The following is a 19,470-nucleotide window of genomic DNA, read 5'->3' on the forward strand; positions in this document are numbered from 1 at the left end:
TGTTTCTTTGTCTCCGCATTTTGGCTGCTTCCCTGTGTTGATAGAGTGGCTTTGTGTGCTAGGTGTCCTATAGGGCCCAGTGGCTCAGCCTCCCTAATTACCTGAGGTGGACACTCTTGGTGCACCCCTTTGTGGGGTGTGTGCACAGTCTTGTTGTAGTGAAGCCTTGATTGTTGTTGGTATCACTGGGAGGAATTGACTTCCAGGCCAATTGGCTGTGAGGACCAGCTGTGTCTTCAATGGGAGAACTGCTATGCTGGAGACACCCTTATGGAGCAGGACTTGCTTCAGTGGGACTTTGGTGCTCACTGAATCTGTCCCTGAGTGTGTCACTTATGGATGTGAAGAGTTGTACTCTGGTATGGTCTCATTCTGACCACTGGGTACACTGGCTCTTGGATCTCTAAGGAGGTGCAAACTCAGCCACTGCCTGAGGCCACCCAGCAGGAGCTACAGACAGATCTGCAGATTCCTACTCTTTGTTTGGGGTTTGGAAGTGCCCAGATGAGGCCCCCCTGTGAAGCAGTGCAGGCTGCTCTAGGCCTTCTTTTGGAGGCTTTGGAGCTCTTTGACCCAGCTGAAGTTCGTTAGGTTTTAGATGGCAAAAGAACAGGCCATTCATATGCAAAAGCCTCTGCTCACTGCTTGGGTGGGGTTATAAATTGGGTGGGGTGGGGTCTCAGGGAATCATCAGGGTGGAGCAAACCGCAATGGCTGCCAGTCTGCTCTGCTTCAGATAGGTCCCGAGGTCTCTGAGTTCTACAGCCCCATGCAGGCACAATGATCACTGCACGCACCTCTGCGAGAAAGCTGCTCTCACGTTCCTGCCCGATTCCAGACAGTCCAGTTTCTCCCTGTTTGAATCTGGGTCCCCAGAGTTTCACCCGGAACTGGAGTTCAGAGCAATTGGGAGCTTGTATCTTCCTCCCTATTGAAAAAGACAGCAGCATACCCAGTTGCCAGCCTGTTTCCTCACGCACGCATGCTCCTCTGTACCTCTGCACTTCCGCACCTCTGCACCTCCTACCGGCTTGAGTGAGCTTTTCTCTTTCCTTCTAGTTGTAGAATTTCCACTCAGCCAGCCTTCCCGTTGTTCTGGATGATATCCGTTTTGTCTTTTAGTTGTAGTTTTGATGTGGTTGTGAGAGGCAGCAAGTACAAGTGTGTACCTATGCCGCCATCTTGGTTCCTCCCTCTGTTCATTTGTAGCATCCTTTTAACTTTACTAAGTTTAGTCCTAAAAAATAGTTATTTCTAAAATAAAAAATTAACTTTGTAAAAGTGAAAATAGATTTTATTTGAAAGTAATCCTGCCAAGTGAATTATAAATAAGATATGATCATTATTATAATTAAATATTTTGAAATAGTCTTTTTTACTTTGTAGAAACTACCTTATGTTTGCATTTGCATAGCAAATATTTATCCATGCTTTATTAGGGTAAAGTTTTAATTGTTGAATTTTATTAAGATTTTTCATAATGTTAATTTAGTTTTAATTTTTTCATTTACTGGTTAATCTTTTTTAAATGACTTCATTGCTTTATTTCACCTTGTTTCTAAAATTTTATTATATATTGTGTAAGTAAATACATAATAGCAACATAATAAATGTTTAATCAAGGAAATCATAAAGAGAAAGTAAGATGACACTGGCAGATAGATTAAAAGTTTACCCATGCATGCTATGAAATCCTTTTTACTTGCCAAAGGTAAACCATATATTTGCTTTTTTTGTAGCTAATGGAATGAAAGATATGTGATCAGTTATATGAATCCAAATGCCAGAAGATTATCTCTTAAGTGACTGTGCATTTTTGAATAAAGATTACTTTGCACTGTATTGACTCTTAAGTAAAAGAGGCAGTTTAATAAATCATATAGGTGTCAATTTTAAAGAAATAGAGTATTTAATACTTTACATACTTAAATAAGAGTTTGTGACTTAATAAGTAAGTACAGTTTAGTCAGAACAATTATGTGGGACGCCAAATGGTGTTTAGGTATCTGGCTCTGTGTGGTCTGATTTAATCCAAGGATAGATAGATAAATTTTTGACTAATTATGGGAAAATATCTATATATATATTTCATCAAGTAATATAAAAGATTAGATAAGATAAATAATATTGGCAATTCAGAACATCTGTACAACAGATACCTTGCCAGGGAGAAGGAGTCTTGGGTTTATTACTCCTCAATACTTATCCAAAAATATAATTTTTCTTAATTAATCTTTGGATAAATATTGATATCAATTAATAGCTAATGAAGTATACATGATATAGCAATTATAGTAATGTACTATTAATATGAATAATTAAATATTAACACATATTTTTGGGAAACTGCCTCAAAACTATATTTGTATTTTAAATCTTTGGAAAAGTATTGGTAAGTAGTAAATTCAAGTTTCTTCTTCCTGACAAAGTATCTGGTACATACTAGTAGATGTTCTGGGTTGCCAGTTTACTGTGGAACCTGTACTTCAGTGGAGTGTAGGCTTGATATGTCTTCTGGAAGTGCCTTAGTGAAGTGCACATCACTTCTAAAACAGTGGCGGCTAAGGATTGATTCTGAGGAGGCCACTTACATCCTTTTTAAATTTTTTTTTAAAGACACAAATGAATATGGTTCTTTGGAAATAAGACTTTAAATGAAGTAAGATTTGTTAAATTGCTTCATCGTTAATTCCTCTATTTTGCCTAATGCTATCCTATCTAATAAAAGAGAAACATGGTAATTAGCCATACCTCCGCTACCCTTCCCATTGGCTAATCAGGGCGATATGCAAATTAACTGCCAGCCAATATGGCGGCTGGCAGCCAGGCAGCTTGAAGCAAACATGAGGCTTGCTTGCTTCAGTGACAGAGGAAGCCAACGTTCCCCGCCTGCCGCTGCCGGCCTCTGAGCTTGCAGTTTGAAACAATGTTATAAATATAGAAACTAAACAAAACCCCAGAAACCTGCTTTCAGCCAGCCGGAATCTCAAAGCTGGAGTTGAAACAGTCTTTCGATTATAGAACCCAAACAAACCAGATACCTGCTTTCAGCAGCCAAGGCCTCAGAGCTGGAGCCAAGCCTCAGAGCTAAAGCTGGCCCAGAATAAAAAAAAAGAAAAAAAAGGAGTGGTTGGGAGCTTCAGTCACCCACCAGCCTGAAAACGGCCCTCAGCCCTTCACCCAGACTGGCCAGGCACCCCAGTGGGGACCCCCACCCTGAAGGGGGTGTGACCAGCTGCAAACAGCCATCAGCCCCTCACCCAGGCTGGCCAGGCACCCAAGCGGGACCTCCACCCTGATCCAGGACACCCCTCAGGGCAAACCAGCCAGCCCCCACCTGTGCACCAGGCCTCTATCCTATATAGTAAAAGGGTAATATGCCTCCTGGCACCGGTATCAGCGTGACAGGGGGCAGTGCCCAAACCCCCTGATCACCCTGCGGCTCTGTGTGTGATAGGAGGCAGGGCCACAACCTCCCTATCTGCCCTGCTCTGTTTGTGACAGGGGAAGGCGCCCCAACCCCCCCCACGGGCCCTGCTCTGTGTGTGACGGGGTAGAGCCATAACCTCCCCATCGGCCCTGCCCTGAGTGTGACAGGGTGCGGTGCCCCAACCCCCTGATATGCCCTGCTCTTTGTGTGACAGGAGGCGGTGCCCCAACTCCCCTATCGGCCCTACTCTGTGAGTGACACTGGGGAGTTCCAGCACCCCCTGATGGGCCCTGCTCTGTGTGTGACAGGGGGGAGCTCCCCAATCCCCTTATCAGCCCTACTCTGTGCGTGACAGAGTACGGAGCCCCAACCCCCTGATGGGCCCTGCTCTGTGCATGACAGGGGGTGGCGCCGCAACCTCCCCATCGACCCTGCCTTGAGTGTGACAGGGGGCGGTGCCCCACCCCCCCAATCGGCCTTACCATGAGTGTGACTGAGGGTGGCATTGCAACCTCCCGATCAGCCCTGCTCAGTGCATGACTGGGGGCGGCGCCCCAACTCCCCAATCAGCCCTCTTCTGAGCCCGACCAGGGGCTGCACCTAGGGATTGGGCCTGCCCTCTGCCACCCAGGAGCAGGTCTAAGCCAGCAGGTCGTTATCTCCCGGAGGGGTCCCAGACTACGAGAGGGCACAGGCCACGCTGAGGGACCGCCCCCCCCCCCCCGGAGTGCACAAATTTTTGTGCACCGGGCCTCTAGTATTTATAATATTTAAACTGTATACACCTTTGTGTGTTTTTATCATTTTCATCGAGTTTTGAAAAATCATTTGTTTTGCTTTTTACAGATAATTCTTAGTAGTACTTAAAAGCTACATGTGGCTAAATGTAGAATGTCCATTTTTCTACCAAGCAAAAATGATAATATTAATATTTTTCCTACAATTGTCCATTGCTATTAAGTGTCATAAAATGTAATTCAGTTTACTAGTTTAGCATCTAGCTTTGCTTTTATTCTTAGTATGTTTTTAAAATATGTTTTGTTCTTTGGAAATAAGACTTTAAGTGAAGTGTTATTTCCAAAAGGCCATTGAACTCCTTACTTCAGTAATGGGTCCCTTAATTTGTGTGGATTTTCTCATCTTCTTTCTTAACATGTTTCTTACTAAGGCATGTAACAGCTTTTTTTTTTTTTAATATATATTTTTTTGATTTTTTTATAAAGAGGAAGGGAGAGGGACAGAGAGTTAGAAACATCGATGAGAGAGAAACATCAATCAGCTGCCTCCTGCACACCCCCTATTGGGGATGTGCCCACAACCAAGGTACATGCCCTTGACCAGAATCGAACCTGGGACCCTTCAGTCCGCAGGCCGACGCTCTATCCACTGAGCCAAACCAGTTAGGCCATGTAACAGCTTTATACGTCCTCCTCATCACTTCCAGTAAGCCTGAGTCTAAAGTCATCAGCATTGTGGATCAGTATTTTGTTCTGTGTAATGTCAAAGTGACCACTATCTCTGAAAATATAAAAAAGACAGATAATAAGAAGTGGTAAGGATATGAAGAAATTGGAGCCTTCAGCCACTCTGGCAGTTCCTCAGATTGTTAAAGATAGGCTTACCATATGACCAAGCAATTCTACTCTCAGGTAAATACCCAAGAGAAATGAAAACATATGTCAACAGAAAAATGTATACATGATTCTTCTTAACAACATTTTTCATAATAGCCGAAGTTGGAAACAACCCAAATATCTACCAACTGACAAATGGGTAAACATGCAAGCAAAATAGCTCTTTTATTCACCAGACTAGTGTAGTGGATCCTATTATGCAAAGGGGTTCTGGAATTTTATAATTTGGATTTTAGTTCCAGAGCTGCCAAACTTTACTTAGGTTACTTAATCTCTGTGTTGCTTCTTTCTACAACTGTTTAATATGGATAATAGAAGTGCCTACCTCTTGTGGGAATTTAATGAGAATACATAAAACATTTAGACCACTGCATGTTGCATAACAACTACTAAATACATATTAATTATTAAGAAAAATGACCACTGTCTTTGTGGATTATACTGGGGCAGAGAGTGGGAGAGTTGATGTTGAGAGTGTAAATTGGTGCAGGTATACGGCCATGAGGTATACTATTAATCATGCCAGGCAAAGGCAGATATCTTCTGACAATACCTCAGTTGGTATAGAGACAAAAGTATTTGCCACCTTGTAGTTGTGTATAAGATTTCAGGTTGTGTTGATTTGCTTCATTAAAGATGAAGCACATCTGAAACAGCAGCTATAAATTGATCTCACAACCTGATTAAATTTGTGATAATTCATAATCATTCTTCATGATCTCCCACCTTCTGTATAGGCTAAAGAGGTAAATTGAATGGATGTGTGTTCAATATGATCACTCTGGCATCTATTTAAGTCTTTGATGGTGGCACTAATCTCTGCACCTCTCTTGCGGGTGGGGATGTATTATTACTGTTGCTTTACATCCTTGGCAGGGAGTACAAGCTAGGAGCTTTCATTTGGCTTTTCCTAGCAAAATGCTGCCTACTCCATGGGTCAGAAATTCTCCCAGTTGCCAAGTATTTCTCCTCCAGTTATACATTCAGGAACCGGAAAATAACCACAGGTAATAGCCATAAACATACCGTCCCACTTAGTTTTAACCTTGAGCCAGAAACGCATTTATGACCTGGTCACCCTAAACTCTTTGACTGACAGACCATGCTGGCATTTTGGGTCCTTGGCAATTAGTGTCTGTTTAAAGTTAGTATCTGGTAATCTCTGGGAAGTTTGAGTAGTCCCTTTTTCCAGGGTACCATCACTCTAGCAAATGCTGATGGTCCTTTGAACAATTGGAGGGAAATTTTTAGCACATTTTTGGTGTAAAAGGCCAGATAGTAATAATAGGGTTTGCTGGCCATATAGTCTTTGTTTCAACTACTGGACTCCACCAATCTAGTGCAAAATGTATATAGACAATATGTGAATGAATAAGCGTGGCTGTGTTCCAATAAAACTTTACTTACATAAATGTGTCAGGTGAGATATGGTCTGTGGGCTGTAATTTGCCAACAGCAAATTTATACAATAATCCTTGTTTATACTTGTGGCAGTGTTTCAAGGTCCTTTTTCAAGGGGACTTGGCCTCTTTTCCTTCTATCAAGGGGCTCAGATCTTAACAAAATCAGGTTGCAATTGAAGTTGAGAAATGTTAGCTTAATAGTAAGCATGACAAAATAAGTAGAATTGACTACATAATTTTATATTACCTTCTATTGAAAATATATGAAATAAAAAGTCCTCTTAACTCTGCTGACTAGAGTTTTTTTTTTTTTTCTTTTGCTCAGGTTTATTTAAAAGATAGAATGGTGAATTTTATTTCTCATGCTTATTTGAACTGGTGTTATTATTTTTAAGAAAGAAATTATAGTGGTAAAATATCTAGTGTGTTGCAAAAAATGTAGCTAATAAAAACTTCATGGGGGAAAAGTCTTACTTCTCTGAGCAAATCCTTTTTCTTTTTTTCTCCTTCTGCCTCTATTTTGGAATGAAATGTTTGACTCTTATTTATATTTACATTTTATTAAAAATTATTTTAAATAAGTGAAACTAGAGATAAAACACCTATGTAACCAATATTATTATGTATTACTTGAGGCCCGGTACAGGAAATTCATGCACTGGGGCGGGGGGGGGGGGGGGGGGTGTCCCTCAGCCCAGTCTGCATCCTCTCCAATCTGGGACATCCCTCTCACAATCCAGGACTGCTGGCTCCTAACCGCTCCCCTGCTGGCCTGATTGACATCTAACTGCTCCCCCGCCCGCCCGATTGCCCCCAACTGCCCTCCCTTGCCAGCCATCTTGTGGTGGCCATCTTGTGACAACGTGGGAGTGGCCATCTTATGACAATGTGGGGGCGGCCATCTTGTGATGACATGGGTGCGGTCATCTTGTGGCCATCTTGTGCGATGTGGGAGTGGCCATCTTGTGACAACATGAGGCGGCCATCTTGTGATTATGTGGGGCGGCCATCTTGTGTTGGCCATCTTGTGATGACATGGGTGCGGTCATCTTCTGGCCATCTTGTGACAATGTGGGGGCAGCCATCTTGTGCCAACACGGGGGAGGCCATCTTGTGGCAGCCATCTTGTGATGATGTGGGAGGCGGCCATCTTGTGATGACGTGAGGGCATGACGGTCACCTAGGCTTTTATTAGTATTGATACCTAATGACTAAGCTGTTTGGCTATAGCTGGGGTTTTAACAGTGGCTATTTTCATCTTTTAGCAACTGGCCCAGAGTAACTGCTTTGGTTATCTTATTTGAAAATATTCTCGCCATCCAAACATATTTTAAGATAAATGCTTTCCCAGACCATTTACCAAAAATAAACACCATAGTTAAAGCACCTGAGCGAGTAGTAGGAGAAGAGGGGCAAATGGTCTTAAAACATCTGCTTATGACCTCAATGGAGTCAAATTACTTACTTTCACTTATTAATTTACTAAAGAGAAATTGGTATCACCTTTGTTTCACCATTTGGTTCTTTGGAGTTTAACTTTTATATTTATTCATTTTAAATTATTGTTTACAGTGAAAACATTTTGTTTGTGTCCTTTGTTTTAATCTATGTTTTCCTTAGAAACTTGCAATTTCTCTAAGTTTGAGGCCCAGTACATGAGAAGCTTGTTACCTGGTAGATATCTCTGGGGAATATTGTGTGGATTAAATTCTTGTTAAATTTCTACTTTGAATCATATTGAAGGTGGTGGGGAGAGAACTAATCCAAATAACTTAACACAGTATTTGACTATAGACTCTCTTAAAGGGGTGGGTGGAGAGAACTGCAAATAAGTCTTTTTTTTTTTTTAATTAAAAAACAAATTGATTTCAGAGAGGAAGGGAGAGGGAGAGAGAGAGAGAGAGATCAATAATGAGAAAGAATCATTGATCAGATGCCTCCTGCACATCCCCCCCACTGGGGATCAAGCCCACAACCTGGGCATGTGCCCTGATTGGGAATCGGACCATGACCTCCTGGTTCATAGGTCAATACTCAACCTCTGAGCCACACTGGCCAGGTCAAACAAGTCTTTTTTAGTGATTTTTTTTTACAGTGCTTTGGGTTTAGAATTTCTCTTATAACTATGCATGATTTATTTCAAGAATATTTATTTTTTGGGGGGAGGGTCTTAAACATTTCCAGTTATTCTGACCTTATCTAATTTAAATTTAACAGCATTTATATATTACAAGATTCATTTTTTCTTTTCCTTCATTTTCACTTTCTTGTTCAGATTCATTTGTTCTTTGGATAGTAATTTCTTTTTTTTTTTCTTTTTCTTTTTTTTTCTCAGATGTTTCTTTCTAATGAATTGACCATTACATTTCCTAAGTTCTGAAATGGCCAACAGACCATAGAAAGACATTTCTTTAGGCACCTGCTTGAAACTGGATAGTAATTTCTTAAGTATTTTTCTCAGATGGAGCCACATAGGTTATTACTTTGAATTTTTGCATATCTGCAAAGATCTTTTTCTTGACAGGTTAATATGTCTTACCTGAGTATAGAATTCTTGAGGTGCAGTTGTTTTCTCTTTTTTTATTGCCTTTTGGCTCCAGTGATAAAGATGAGAACTCTAGTGTCAGTTTGGTGTTTTTTGTAGTTTTTTAAATCTCTTTTTGGGTTACCTTGATCTTATTTTTCTTTATTGGCTTACTAGAGGTCCAGTGCACAAATTTCATGCACTGGTAGGGTCCCTAGCAGCTGCTGGCTGCGGGCTGGATACTCCCTCCCTTCCCCCGGCCGGCCCTGCCCCCTGGTCGAACTCCCAGACGAACTTCTGGTCGAGGGGACAGTTTGCATACTACAGTTTTATTATATAGGATTGGGGATCAAGTCTGGTTGTTGGAGTGCTGTAAATGGTGGCAGTCCACACAAGACAGAAAAATAGGTGTTCTTTATCTCAGTGCATGAGTTAGGTAGAAGCTTCCAGGTTCCTGCAATAACAACTGGGGAAAGCCTCCCTGCAGTGCTTGCTCTGTACATTCTCCCATCTCAGAGCTCAGACATTTCAGCCTTAGCTCCTAGCAGGCCAGGAAGGTTAGGCTCCTCACCTGATCCAATGTTCACCTTATCTTTAGGATTTTCACAGGTGTTTGCGGGGTGTGCTCTTCCCAGAATTTGCTAATTTTTAGTCTTCATCTTGGGGCTCTTTCTCTAGGGTATGGAGGAGAAAACCACAGATCACTTCTCTTGCTAGGGAGCCCTTAATTCCCAATCTAATTCCCAATATGATGACATTCTGAGGTAAACCTTTGGGAGGTTTTACTCTCAGAAGGCAGTTGGCTTAAAAAACTGCTAATTTGGAGTTCCATATAAGGAATCAGACATATTTAAATCATCACCTTCCTAAGACCCTTAATCTTTTCAATGTTCAAAGTAGTCTTTTTCTTATGGTGTTTTTTTTTTTTTTACTTTAATTATTTGTTTATTTTTGTTTTTCATTTAATTTCTTGTTTTATAAATTTTGATCACAAAAATGTTCCTGAACAATCCTTCTCCCTTCCCCCTTCCCCCGGAAGTCAGCTGGACTGCTATAACAATACCATAGACTGGGTGGCTTAACACACATGTATTTCCCACAGCCTGGGGGCTGAAAGTCTGAGGTCAGAGTGGCAGCCTGGCTGGGTTCTGGGAAAGGGCCTCTTCTGGATTGCTCACTTCTCATTGTATCCTTATATGGCGGAGAAAGAGCTCTAGCTTTCTGACCCCTTCCTATAAGGGCACTAAACTTATTCATGAGGGTAAAACCTCCCAAAGATTTACCTCAGAATGCTATCACATTGGGAATTAGATTTCAATATAAGAACTTTGAGAACCTAAACATCCACTCCATAACAGAAGGAGTAGAGATTTTCCTTGTGGTCTAATAGTATATGTGCTATTTTAACTTATCTTGTCATCATCCTTAAGTTTGTCAAAGGCCTTTTAAACCCGTATTCTCCTACAGTCCTGACCTAGAGTGAGACTGTCTTTTGAGCCTCCTGTGTATAAGACAAGAGATTCAGTATGCTCTTCAGTCATTTGCCTGCTTCTCTTGCTCTCTGTTAGTATAATTTGTGACTTTGATATAAGTAATGTGCATTGTGTTTTTATTTTTTCTTTACATATATTTCAAACATTTTGTTGGAATTTAATTATAAAATCAGATTTTTAACAATTATTTAAACTCATCCCTATTTTAACTGGCTCTGGTGCTTATTGATTCCTGGGCTTTATTTTTTCCCCCCAGAAGTTTTCTCTCAGTTCAAGTATATTTTCACATAATGTTTTTAACAAGTATGCTTATGTAGTAGTTTTTCATGACCAGAAATCTTTTTGTTATGGATTAATTTGCAAAAAAAGTATTACCTTAATGTTGGGGGGAAATAAAAGGTGACATTACAATAGCTGTCATGGATTTATGTATTTATTAACATTGTAAAAATTACTAATGCTGTTATTGCTATTTATTTTTTTCTAAGAAACTTTTTTTTAGATAGTATAAGAAACATGTTTGCTTTTAGAATTTTTATAATGTCTTTAGATCATCAGAAACCTGTATATTGTCCTTGAAAAATAGAGATTTCCTAAGTTTGTATTGTATTCATAAAGGGGAGTTATTTTCTGTGATATTACATTAGTCTACTGCAAACATTTGTTTAAATTAAATTATTATTAAACCTTAGTAAAATGAAACACTTATGTTGTAGTCCAGTGGCCTATATCTGATATAATTATGGATGGAATTTTTTAAATTAGCAATTTGTTACAGTTTGTTGTGTTAGGATTGGCCTGAGGTACTTATGAAGTTACCACGTATTTATTGCTAAACACTGTGCATTCAAATTTTTGTTTATATCTTAAGGGTAAAAAGAGGAAAGATTTGAGCAACTGTGCATTTCTCAATTAAAATCAATTATGGAATAAATTAACTAGCTTTGATTATTAAAATAATTGCAAAAAAATTAGTAATAAAATTACATTCTTTTAACTTTCACAGTCTGTTTTGAACCAAGCCATTTAATTTGGTTTAAAGAGTTAATTATGGCAGCAGGATATTTAATATCCTCTAGCATATGACAGCTTCAAAATATAAATATGGTAATTTATTGTAAAAAGAAAGCTAGGGCGCATCATTGTTAAGGCAGTCCTTTTATCTCTAGAAAATGGAACTCATATTAAGCTTTGAATCTCATGGGAGAAAATATGGGGGGAGGGTATAGGGGGAGCTTATCTTGCTCTTTGTGTTCATCAGAAAAGTATCTTAGCAAACTGGACTTCCAAGTGTTAAATAATGGGATAGTATGAACAATTATGATCCAAGGTTTTTTGCAATGCTACATATAGTAGTGGTACTAGTGGTTGATTTCAATATTTAATTTTATTACATTGGCACCTATTATTACCTTTGTTTTAAAAATTATAAATTGTAGGAAATGCATATCACTGTGTAGCAGCAATTTAAGCTTTACGTTTTCTAAATGCACATATACTATATCGTCATTGTCCAATGTAAACACTGCAGATTTAACAATTGTATTTATAATAAATTGCCACCTTATATTCTTTTAATTAGAAACCTCCATAAACTGGAAATTTTCTATATCTACAGCTCAAAGATACTTCATGTTTATATTGATACACTGAAGCCATTGCAAGTATCAGGCAGGTTTTTAGTCATCAAAGGAAGTCTAGATTATGTAGCTTTTTATAAATGTACATTATATTTTCATTTCAATTATTTGAAAATTGATCATTTAAATTATATGTAAGTATCAAGAATATTTTCACTGACCATTATACAATTTTATGAGCTACTCAAATATCAAATTTACCCCTTATGGGTACTACTGTAATTTTTATAAGTAGAGCTGGAATATGTATTATTTAAATTTAAAAATTGCTTGGGCGTCTGAATATGGGTTTGTTTGAGAGAGTATCGGCCATATTACATAGTCCCAAGGGATTTTAGAATAAATTAACTGTAAATTACATGAATTCATTACTAAGAAACAAAGACCTTTATTCATCTTTTTCAGGATCTAATTTATAAAAATAATCACTACCCTACTTGTCTTCCATTTACTTTTTAGATTTTCAGCATAGTAAGAAGCAGTGCTAGTTATAACTGATTAATCACTATTCGCTAAGCATTTATTGAAAACCATTATGTGCAAACTAGGATGGTAGGTGCTGGGGATAAAAAGATGGATAAGTCCTACTCTGAAGATATAAGTAGCTTGAGTGAGGAGACAGATATACTAGTAAACATCAGAGTGACAAGTGCTGTACTGTCAGTGTGAATAAAATACTCCAGGAGCCCAGACAATCTTATATATTACATATAAAAATATTTTAATTGTCAGTTATAGCACTAAGAAGTTTCCAAAGAAAATGGTTTATTTGAATAGAGGTTTGTAAATACAAAGGCATGGCATTCAAGACATAAAATATAATCTGAAAGAGGTTATGAAATCACATGCAACATTTATTGAATAACTAGAGTTTACCGTATGGCACTGGAGGTTGGAATAAATAGGCCAGAACCAGATTGCAATAGATCAAGATTAAAGAGTATCAAGAGTAAAGCCAGAGTAAATAATTAGGACTAACTTGTAGAGTTAGTGAAGATTATAAAAAGAATTGATATTTATATTTTAGAAAATAACTGGCTAGAAGATAGAGGTTGCCAAAATATTCCAATCAGTTTCACAAGCCAGAAACCTACTAAGTTATCTTTGTCTCCCTTGTCTGGTTATCCAGTGAAATTCTGTCAGTTTTACTTCCTAGATACTGCTTAAAATTTTGACATTCCCTTGTTCCATAGACATGATCAAACTAGCATTATATTACCCGAACTACTCCAGTAGTCTCTAACTAGTCCTACTGTGCTACCCTTTTTTCTCATCTAGTACATTGTTTGACAGTATTTAGTAGGCATTACTAGAATGCCTTTTTAGTTCCTGTTTGTCTAGTGTAGGTTGAATTGTGTCCTTCGAAAAGGTAAGATGAATGCTCTGGCACCTGTGGTTGTGACCCTGCTGGGAAATAGGGTCTTTGCAGATGTAATTAAAGTGTAAGTTAAGATGAGGTCATACTGGAGTTGGGTGAGCCCCTTAGTCCGGTATGACTGGGGTAATAAAAGGAGATCATAGAGGAAAAGAGATACAGAGATGCATGAGGAGAGAATGCTGTGGGTGATGGAGGCAAAGATTGAAGTGCTGCAACTATAAGCCAAGGAATGCCAAGGATTGCCGGCAAACCACCAGAAGTTAGGAATAGGCAAGAAAAGATTCTCTGAGCAGGTTTCAGAGGGAGCATGGCCCTATCAACATCTTGATTTCAGACTTCTAGCCTCTAGAACTGTGAGACAATACATTTCTGTTGTTTTAAGACACCCCATTTGTGGTACATATTTTGTTAGAGAAGCCTTAGGAACCTAATACACCTGGTATATATAGTTTTATCCTTTAATCTCTTTCCTTATATTTTAGGTTTATCTCTTGTAAATAGTATTTAACTAGGTTTATTATTTTTTAGTTGTGCTTTACCAGTATCTTTGATATGGAATATTTTGTTTATTTGTACTTAATTTTATTCATATATATGAATTTTTTTTGCCATCTTATTTTGTGTTATTTGTCCTATGTTTCCTATACTCATTTTTCACTTCTTCCTTTCTTTTATTTAGATTTTTTTTCCTCTCTCTTTTTTTTCCCCTGCTCAATTTGAAATTTTGTTCTTTTGGTGGTTACTCTTTTAGTGGTTACAGGCCCGGCATTATTTCACCTAATGGACTTTAGCTTTTAGACTGAGGGAAGTAGTATAGTTTTGGTATGGGTTTTTTATTGAAACCTGGACATTGTAAGACCTTGGGCCTTGTCTTACTTTGGCCTCCTGTTTTAGCAGGCCTCCCCTGATACTCTCCAGCAGGGAAAGGAGATGCTGCCTTGTTATTGCCAGGTGGGAGTGAGGCCCTTTGTAAAACATGAGTGGGGGGAAATGGAGGGTGCCCCTTGTTTCCGCTGGGCAGGGGTGTAAGTTTTAGAATCCCCAGGTGGCCCCTCCGCTGACACTGTGTTGGAAGCAGGGTAGCAGGATAGCCTGGTTGGTGGTGAAAGTCCTGATCCTTCTAGACCACTCCAACGAGAGATGGAAGGGTGCCTCTTTATTGCAGGGTGGGTGTGGACGTCTCATTTCTCTCCATGGTCTTCACTTATATTGTGGTTGGAGGTGTTTCATACTCCTTGGCTCCCCAATCAGCTTTCTCTGTTCATATCCTGGCCGGGATTTGGGATTCTTTGTTATAGTCTGTGAGGATGGAAGTCTAGGCTTCTCACTTGGCTTCTGCTGTGAGGGCTGGGAATGGTCAGGTGTTCTTTTTTTTGTTTGGTTTTTAATCCTCACCCGAGGAAAGATAGAATGTATTGTATTGAACAATAACTTCAGTATTTTCCTATAATTTCTATTATTTATTGATTTTTAAATTTTATTTTAGAGAGAGAGAAACATTGATTGGCTGCCTCCTATATGTGTCCCCACTGGGGATCAAACCCACAACCGAGGTATGTGCCTTGCCTGGGAATCGAACCCTCAACCTTGTGGTTAATGGTTTGATGCTCCAACCAACTGAGCCACCCAGCCAGGGCTATGGGCAATTTTTTTATGTAGTGTTGCACTAGAGTAGAGTGGTAAATATCTGAAAGTTTTCTGTTTGGCTAGGTTGCCTCTTTCCTGGATAGAGAGAGAAGGCTTTCTGGGGGCATTTTTTTGGGCAATGTCCCATTGACATTTATGGCTTCCTGTTTTCTCTAGTACTCAGTCTGAAATATATGAAACAAAAAGAACACCCAAGCTCATTACCATCTGTTCCTTGGGCCCTGAGCTCCATAGTTGGACTGCCTTCTCTCTACCTTTTAGAGTTTTATATATTTTTTATATATAAACTAGAGGCCCAATGCACGAAAATTGATGCAAGAGTAGGCCTTCCTTCTCCTGGCTGCTGGCACTGGCTTCCCTCCCCCCTGGCTTCATCAGGAAGGATGTCCGGTCTAATTAGCATGTTACCATTTTATTATTATAGATGTCATTGGTTTTTAGTTATACTTAGTGGTAGAAATAGAGAAAAGTTTGTCTACTCCATCTTCCTGGAAGAAGTCCCAGAAACATATCATTTAATTTACAGAACTTTAAGCATAACCTTTTAATAACTGATGACATTGTAGTTGCTCACTAATTACTTATTGAGTTGAATCAAAAGTGATGCATATGTCTTTAGGAAACCTGTTAGTCTTAATCTATGATACCTGTGAATTGAGAAAAAGAAGATGCAAATATAATAAATACCTGCAACATTTCTACTAAGTTAGTTTTCAAATATATCCGTGTATGTACTTCTTAGTAAACATCATTTGTGGTTTAGGTTAGGAAAGATAGAATGTATTGTATTGAACAATAACTTCAGTCTTTTTTTTATGATTTTTATTGTTAACTGGAAACTGGTTCTATTATGTTAAATTCATTTTGGGCAATCATTTATATTTTAATTTTGTTGTGCTGTGGATTGTTAAATGGGCCTATCTTTTCTTACAAAACCATAGATCACTTCTGGAGCTGGTGAGCTGGTCAAAACATCTATTCTAAATTATAAGTTGTCTCTTATTATTAATTAGAAGTTACTCCATGCCCTTTGAAAGGTGAAAGTCAGATGTGTCAGGTGATTTTCAACAAATACTATTAGAGTATTCAGTTCAGATTTTATTTTATTTTTTAATATTTTTATTGATTTCAGAGAGTAAGGGATAGGGAGAGAGAGATAGAAACATCAATGAGAGAGAATCATTGATTGGCTGCCTCCTACATGCCCCCTGCTGGGGATCGAGCCCACAACCCAGGCATGTGCCCTGTCCGGAAATTGAACCGTGACCTTGACCTTCTGGTTCATAGGTCGACACTCAACCACTAATCCACTCTGGCCAGGCTTTAGTTCAGATTTTAAAAAGCACTTTTTAAAAAGTTTAAATTTTAATTTGACTGAACGTTTGTATCATTGTCTATTTTCACACTATTTTACCCAGTAAATAGTATCTCATGAGGAGAGGCCATTATAACCATTTTACAGATAAGGAAATGGAAAAATGTCATTTGGTTTATGACTTATCCAAGAGCATTCAGTGAATTGAGATTATAACTGGAGCAATAGACCAAGATTAGAACTTTAAATATTTTTTTTTTACCACCATCAGTCCAGTGGACCATGCCAGTAACCAAATTAAATTTATATATCTTTCAAAATGAGAGCAATGGAGGAAAAAGGGTTATCCAATTAGAACGTTAACATCAGACATGGTCCGTAAATATCTAATTTTTCAGTCTGATGCATCAATGTTTCATCATCATATTCTTTCAAATTCAACATAATAAAAATTCCATAATACGAGACAGTAATTTCAAAAAATATTTTCTTAAGAAATATGAATTATTTGAATTTTTATAATTTAAAGAAAAACTGAAAAAATATGTTATGTATAACAAACATTTTTAGTACATTAAATATATTCCATATCTACACCTTAAATATTGCACATATGCAGTGTAAACTTATTGAAAATTTGTGGTAGGTTTAAAAACTATCAATGCTATCATGTTAAAGAGTACTACTTTGTAAAATAAGTTGGCATTTGGAAAATGGTTTACTTAAATTTCATGCCATATTTGTCTTCTCAGTTTGGAATATTTATATGAAATGTAGATATACTTTCTTTTTAGAAATGTGTTGATGGGAAGAATTTATCACTAAAACTTAAAGATCTAGGATCTAGATTTAGCTATTATTTTGATAAATATATTGGTTATGGAAGCACATTTTCAGTATTGTCTTTGGGAATTAAATCCTGATGTAAGTTGATTAATATTGGAGATTTCTTCTTTGCTAATTTTTTTCCCTCCTTTTCTCCTATTCCTAAGATTTTCTTTTGGCATTCTGTTGTTAAAATTCTAGTCAATGTCAGGTATACAGATACATCTGGGTAAAAATGTATGGCTTTTCCTTTCAGTGCTTTTATTTTGCTCATTGGGTATTTTCTTTAAAATGACTTGTTTTGAGGTGATACTCAAAAAGTTTAAAAATAAAGCCCTTATCTCAGCTGTCCAAGATTAGGAATGCCTATGATGAAACAAATTATCATAATTTTTTCCCCCAAGTCTAAAGTAATTCTTCTACCATTGTAGTCCTGTAGTTTTTTATTCATATTTACTAGAAGCCCAGTGCATGAATTCATACATGGGTGGGGTCTGGCCAACCCAGCACTAATCGCCCAATCAGCGGATTGGGGCTGGGCCTGTCAGGAGGAGGGAGACGGCCGGAGGTTGGCCGGCCGGCCCACCCTTATGGGGGCCTGATCAGGTCTGGGCTGGCTGTGGGGAGGGGCTGTGGGCGATTGGCTGGCAGGTCCCGCCCCTGATTAGTGTCGGGGGGCAATGGGGATGGAGCCGGCTGGGGGGCAGGGCTACAGGCCGATTGGGGTGGTAGGGGCTGATCCTGGATGGGGCCAGGTGGGAGGAGGGGCTGTGGGAAGATGGGGTGGTGAGGGCCCATTGGGGGTGGGGCTGGCCAGGGGAAGGGCTGCAGGAGGTTGGCTGGCCAGTCTCGCCCCCTATTGGGGTGAGGGGGTAATCAGGGGTGGGGCCGGCCAATCGGGGGAAGGGCTGCAGGGGATTGGTCGGCCACCCCACCCTCTTTTGGGGTGGGAGAGGCTGATCAGGGGTGGGGCTGGCCAGGGGGAGGGGCGTTGGCCCCACCCCCAATCGGGCCAGTTCACTGGCTGCAGTGGGTGTCATAGCGACCAGTCATTCCAGTCATTCCAGTCGTTCCAGCTGCTGGCCTTTTATATATCTACACTAATAAAAGACAAACATGCAAATTGACCATACCCTCGCTATGCCTTAAGCCACGCCCACCAGCCAATCAGAGTGACTATATGCAAATTAACCCAACCAAGATGGCAGCCGGCAGCCACGGAGCTGGAGCAAGTAGGAGGCTTGGTTGCTCCAGTGATGGAGGAAGCCAGGCTTCCCGCCTGCCACGGCTGGCTCTGAGCTCCACTCAAGGCAACAAAGTTTCAATTATAGAAGATAAATAAACCCCAGATACCTGCTTTCAGCCGGCCGTGGCCACGGAGCTGGAGCGAGCAGGGGGCTTGGGTTGCCCCTGGCGATGGAGTAAGCTACGCTTCCCACCCACCACCCTGGCTGGCTCTGAGCTCCACTCAAGGCTACAAAGTTTCAATTATAGAAGGTAAATAAATCCAGAATTAAAAAAAAAAAGAACAAAAGGAGAGGCTGGGAGCTTCCGTCGCTGGGGGACTTGGCCAGCCTGAAAATGGCCCTCAGCCCCTCACCCAGACTGGCCAGGCACCCCAGTGGGGACTCCCCCCACCCTAAAGGGGGTGTGGCCAGCCTGAAAACAGCCATCAGCCCCTCATCCAGGCTGGCCAGGCACCCCAGTGGGGACCCCTACCCTGAAGGGAGTGTAGCCAGCCTGAAAACAGCCCTCAGCCGCTCACCCAGGCTGGCCACACCCCCATGGGGTGTGGAAGTGTCTAATAGTAGCAGATCTCAGCATGCAAGCAAAAATGCACGTTCTGAAGTTTAGGGGTGACCCTAGAAAGCAGAACTGCTACCCTTGGGACAGGGGTCAGTGAGCTAACCAGTTAACTAGGAGGAACTGTGCTGACTACAGAAACCCTCCTGTATCCAGTGATGCAAAAAGAGAATTTAAAAGAAATAGTTCATCACTGTGGCATAGAACAGAGCCCTTGGATTACACAATCTGAAATGCTGCCTTCTTTCCCCTACCCTGCCTTTCCTGGAACATGTATCTAGTTCAGAAAAATCTCAACCATTACAAAATGTATTGCTATGGCATCAATTCAAATACATTACTGAAAAAAAGATGAGAAACAAGTAAAATGTACTGGTG

At 39.8% G+C, this 19,470-nt stretch overlaps 1 protein-coding gene and 1 non-coding gene across 2 annotated transcripts in view; one reads left to right on the top strand and one right to left on the bottom strand.

Annotated features, from left to right (window-relative positions):
• RNGTT (RNA guanylyltransferase and 5'-phosphatase) overlaps nucleotides 1-19,470 on the top strand; it is a 201,488-nt gene that overhangs the window by 123,012 nt on the left and 59,006 nt on the right. The gene's annotated exons all lie outside the window — the stretch shown is intronic.
• Nucleotides 8,801-8,938, bottom strand: LOC139013368 (small nucleolar RNA SNORA2/SNORA34 family). Its single transcript, XR_011472018.1, has one exon. It is a non-coding gene; the product is annotated as a small nucleolar RNA SNORA2/SNORA34 family (small nucleolar RNA).

The sequence above is a fragment of the Myotis yumanensis genome, unplaced genomic scaffold, assembly GCF_028538775.1.
Source record: "Myotis yumanensis isolate MYYU_CA2020_CCGP unplaced genomic scaffold, mMyoYum1.0.hap1 SCAF_6, whole genome shotgun sequence".
NCBI lineage: Eukaryota > Metazoa > Chordata > Mammalia > Chiroptera > Vespertilionidae > Myotis > Myotis yumanensis.